General features: G+C 32.2%; 1 pseudogene; it reads left to right on the top strand.

Moving 5' to 3' along the window:
- The first annotated feature begins 228 nt into the window (after positions 1 to 228).
- On the top strand, positions 229 to 3,040 carry LOC107847183 (annotated as a pseudogene).
- The last annotated feature ends 2,444 nt before the right edge of the window (positions 3,041 to 5,484 follow it).

Raw genomic sequence — 5,484 nt, 5'->3', positions numbered from 1 at the left:
CTCTGGCAATCATCATCCTATTGTTTGGGGATACCATTTCTTGCATATGCTGATCTTTCGGTAAATAAATAAATATTTTTTATATCATCAATATATATATATATATATATATATATATATATATATATATATGAATTAATCCATTTGAGTAACATATATATTCCCAAATAGGTAGCTAATAAGGAAGAAGAGAAGCAGCATGAAGACCTAAAAGAAGAAGTGAGAAAGATGCTAGTGATGGCTCCTTCTAAATCTTTGCAAAAGCTTGATCTTATCAACACAAGTCAACGTCTTGGTGTAGCTTATCAGTTTGAACGTGAGATTGAGGAATCATTGAGTTAAATGTACACTCATTATGAAGAATGGATTAGTGAAGTTGATGGCAGTGACCTTCATGCTATTGCTCTATGCTTTCGATTACTTAGGCAACAAGGATATTATATCTCATGTGGTAAGTATACTTCAAATTAAGGGATGAAAATATGATATATCCCAAATCGTTAATGATTCACTCATTTCTTAATTGAACGCACTTTGACCTACCCAATCACTGATGCAAAGCTTTTGTTCCTTGCACTCTTATGAAGCAGATGCTTTTAGGAAGTTCACTGACGACCAAGGAAATTTCAAGAAAGAATTGGTTAATGACTTGCATGGAATGTTGAGTTTATATGAGGCAGTACAATACAGAGTACATGGTGAAGAAATTTTGGATGAAGCATTAAATTTCACCACCACTCAATTGAAACTATTTTTACCTAAATTGAACAATTCCCAGCTTGCACAACAAGTCAGTAACGCACTGAAGTTTCCAATTAAAGATGGTATGGTAAGGGTAGAAACAAGAAAATACATATCATTTTATCAAGAAAATCATGAATCATGCAATCAAGTGTTACAAAACTTTGCCAAATTGGACTTCAGCATCTTGCAAAAGTTACATAAAAAGGAGCTATGTGATATCAAAAGGTAATCCGCTATCATTCACCTATCACAAGGCAAAATGTTAGAAAAAAACTACTTGAGGAGTCTTTAAAGTAAAATAATAATTTTTAGAAAGTTGCAGTTGATCTTTAACTTTTTTCAAGTAAAATTTATTTTGATCAAACAAAACATTTTCTCCCAAATTTATATTATGTTTCAACTTCAAATTTAAGTATTCTTTTTTTATTATATCAAATTAAACCAAATAGTCCATTCAAGCTAGCTTACTAAAGAAACACACAATTTGTTGTAGGTGGTCGAAAGAATTGGAAATGGTGAACGCATTACCTTATGTAAGAGATAGATTGGTTGAGCTTTATTTCTGGAGTTTAGGCGTCTATTTTGAGCCTTAGTATAGCGTTGCGAGGAAAATTTTTACAAGAATTTCGTACTTCCTTTCTATTATTGATGACACATATGATATCTTTGGGACACTGGATGAACTTACTCTTCTCACAGAGGCAATTGAAAGGTAGCATTCTTTTTGTAACTATACATCTATTGATAGACTACTATGTTTTATCATTGTTCTTTTATCCAGTATAATAATTTGAATGAATTTGATGTTTATGACATATGTAGGTGGAGTGTTGATTCTTCAGAAGAGCTACCATTATTTATGAAAACTATTTAGTGCGGTCTTCTAGATGTTTACAATGAAATTGAGAAAGAGTTGGCAAATGAAAACAAGTCATTTCTAGTCAACTATTCCATAATAGAGGTACTTGTAAATAAAGTAGCAAACAATTACTTAAATTGATTAACAATAACAATGATAATTATGACTCAAATTCTATGAAGATTTGATATATTTTGGCCCCAACTAAGAACAGTGTAAGCCTATTAAACAAATTTACTATAGCATGTTTCACTAATATAATTATTTATTGAATTTTTTTTTAGATCAAAAAGGTGGTAAGGGCTTACTTTAAAGAGGCAAAATGGTATCATGAGAAGAAAGTACCAACAATGGAGCAGTATATCAAGAATGGAATTGCATCAAGTGGTTACTTATTGCTAGCAACTATTTCTTGGTTAGGCATGGGAAAGCAAGAAACAAAAGATGCATTTGATTGGATAGCAACTGAACCTCCAATACTTGTTGCATCTTGTATGATTGGAAGATTAACCAATGATCTTTTATCACATGAGGTATGCAATGTGTATATATGTACTCTTGTCTCCGTTATTTTTTAGTTGTCATAGTTTCATTTTTTAGAGTTAAATAATATAAACTTTGACCATCATTTTAAGACGTATTCTGTAATCATATTGAAAAAATAAAAAAATGCAACTTACAGTACTTTTCATATAGTTTTTGAATATCTAAATTTTAATTTAAAATATTAAATTAATCTTATATAATTTAATTTTGAAAATTAGTCAAACTAACTCTTGAAAAATAAAATATGACAACTAAAATAGAACCAAGGGAGGGTGGGGGGAGTATATATTTATTGAATCAATCATTTACACTGATATAATTAGTATATTAACCTGTTATAATAAGTTTCATACTTTTATTTTTGTCTTTTATTTTGTTTGTTTATTCATATTTGAGTATGCAGGATGAACAAAAAGAGGAGATGCACCTTCTGCTATCGAATGTTATATGAATGAATACAACGTTACAAAAGAAGAAGCACACATGAAAATAAGGGATATGATAGAGAATTATTGGAAGGTTTTGAATGAAGAATACCTCAAATTCACTGGCGTTACACCAAGGGGTTTGCTCATGACTATAATTAATTTAACAAGAGTAGTAGAGTTCCTGTATAAAGATGAAGATGCTTATACTTTTTCCAAAAATAACTTGAAGGGTGTAATTTCTATGATACTAGTTGATCCTATTATATAGACTGAGAACTTCAAAAGAAAGAGGCGGAACAAGAAAAAGAAGAATCACATTTCTCAAGATTGTTTTATTTGGATAAGTTAATTAAGGGTGGTTTAGTTACCTGTATTACTATTATAATAAATAAATAAATTTCATGTTTGATTCAAAAAATAACATTAATGAAAGGGCTGAAAGTGCTGAGGCCATTCATAAGTTAACCAGCTGATTTAACCTGTTCCATCAACCTATTCAGTCCTACCCTCTTAGATCCTTGGGATTCTGTCCCTTTTCATCTTATTTTGCGTAGTACCTAGATGGTTTCTTACGCTACTTTATGATGCTTGCTTGTAAATCATATTCTTCTATATCAATGGAACCTTGTTTGCCTATGTTTAATCATTTACTGTCTTGATTACTGCATTACTTCAGTACTTTGCCCTTATTCTGATTGTTTGGGTGATAGCACCAATGGCCATGATTTGTTTAGCATTGCACTTTATGATTTAATTATGTTATTTTTTCGATGATGCCAAAAAGGGGAAGATTTGAAGTGTGCAACATTTATAACTCATAACTAACCTATTTCTTACTAAAGAGTTCTTGACTTAGTGCCTACAAGAAAAGTCAGAAGTTACCCAATGACAGAGGTTTGTCATCACCAAAGAGGGGAAATTTGTTGGAATGTATGAAGTTTTGGTGATTGACTTGATAGCTGAAACATGTTAGTTGAAGTGGTCCACTAATATACAGAGTTAAGGTGATACAATTCTACTGATATATGAAGACATAAACACTTAGATTTAGAAATGGACAAACTGTTGTAGATGATAAACTCAAGTGTTGATCACGTGGGATAAAGAAGAATTTGAGTGGAATTACAACACTTGAAGCTAGAGAAGGTGATTTGAAGGAGTTCTACTTAGACAAGGAGATTAACTTGAGCAAGGACTTTCACTAGACAACAAATTCTGAAGAGTTGAGAGTTCTCCTCAAGATAAAAGACTTATCTGTTGAAGGACTCTTTAGAGATCTGTTTTTAAATAGAGGGACTGTCTCAAATAGTCACTCACACACTTACAAAGACAGAGACAATTGACAAATTGACTTGGTAGTTCCAAAGCTTGAAGAAACTAGTAATTGAACCTATTCCTATTACTTAAAGGATAAGGTGTCTTAGATTCTATTAATTAGGTTGGTTTTTGAGTTGTATTGTTTATGTAATTCTAGTCTCAGTAAAGTATAAACTGAGTTAGGATTATTGTTTTCAAGTTGGGAAACTCAAAACTTGGGAACACATACCTTGGGAGGTTTGTGTAATTTGTAGAAGTAGGAATTAGAGTTTATAATTCCTAAAATACAAAAGCCTTGTAATTTGCTGTTGTTGAGGCTCAAAGTGTATTAGTGAAGTTGGGGTGAAATCCTATAGAGGAACAGATCATGGTGTTTTCCACAAAAAAAATTATTGTCTCATTTACTTACTGTTTTAGCATTGTGGAAACACGTTAGATAACCTGTTTCACTGATAGGCAACTATTTGGCTAGTTTAAGTAAATCAGTAGGCCTCATACTTTGGCAAGTGATATCAGAGAGAGGTTATCTTAAATAAGGCTAGAACCTAAGATAAGATCATCATGATGAATTTTGTACCACCTACTGGCCACAGTGAAGGACAATCAACCACTAAAACCCCATTCTTTGATGGTACTCACTTTATTTGGTGGAAATTAAGAAAGGAAATGTTCTTTCATGGAGAAGATTATGAGTTATGGGATCGAATCACTGATGGACCCACAATCCCATAAAGAATATTGATGGAGAACTTGTCAAGAAAGTTAGCAGTGAGTTTACTGCTAAGGATCTCACTGCATTAAAGAAAAATACAAAGAACAAGAATATTCTAGTGTGTAGACTAGGTCCTTCTAAATACAACAGGGTATCCACCTACAATACTGCCAAAGAGATATTGGATGACTTGGTAAATGAACATGAAGGTACAACTCAAGTAAGAAAGTTCAAGATTGCCTATCTTTTCATTGAATATGAGGCTTTCAAGATGGGAGAAAATAAATCTTTGCATGAAATGATGACTTGATTGACAACCCTGAAAAATGATCTGACATCCTTAGGAAAAGACATCTCTACTAAGGAATAGGTGGAGAAGGTTTTAAGAGTTCTTCCCAAGTAAGGTCATAACAATTAGAGAGGCAAAGGATCTTACCAAGATATCCCTGGATGAGCTTGCTATTAATTTGAAAACTTATGAAATGCAATTAGATGAAGTCAAGAAAAAGGAAGTAATTGCTGAAAAAACCTTACCCTAAAGGCAAATAACAGTGATGAGGAGGTTGAACTGAGTGAGGAACAAATTTCTTTTATTTCAAAACACTTCATCAAATTCTTCAAAAAAAGAAAAGAATAGGTAGAAAGAAGTATTCCACTGACAATCCTATTGTTTATTACAAATGTGGAAAGATTGGTCATCAAATCAGAGATTGTCCTCTTTGGGAAATTGAATGGAGAAAGGAAAGAGAAGAGAAAGAGTAAAAAAAGAAGGCAAAGACGAAGAAAAAGAAATAATACGCTATGGTGGCCACTTGGGGATCAGACTCAGATGAATCAGATAATGAGATTGATGAAATAACTTTGAGGTAAGTATTTTT

Source organism: Capsicum annuum, chromosome 9 (genome assembly GCF_002878395.1).
Source record: "Capsicum annuum cultivar UCD-10X-F1 chromosome 9, UCD10Xv1.1, whole genome shotgun sequence".
Lineage (NCBI taxonomy): Eukaryota > Viridiplantae > Streptophyta > Magnoliopsida > Solanales > Solanaceae > Capsicum > Capsicum annuum.
Note: the sequence above shows the minus strand (reverse complement) of the source record. Positions and strands in the feature narration are given on the sequence as shown.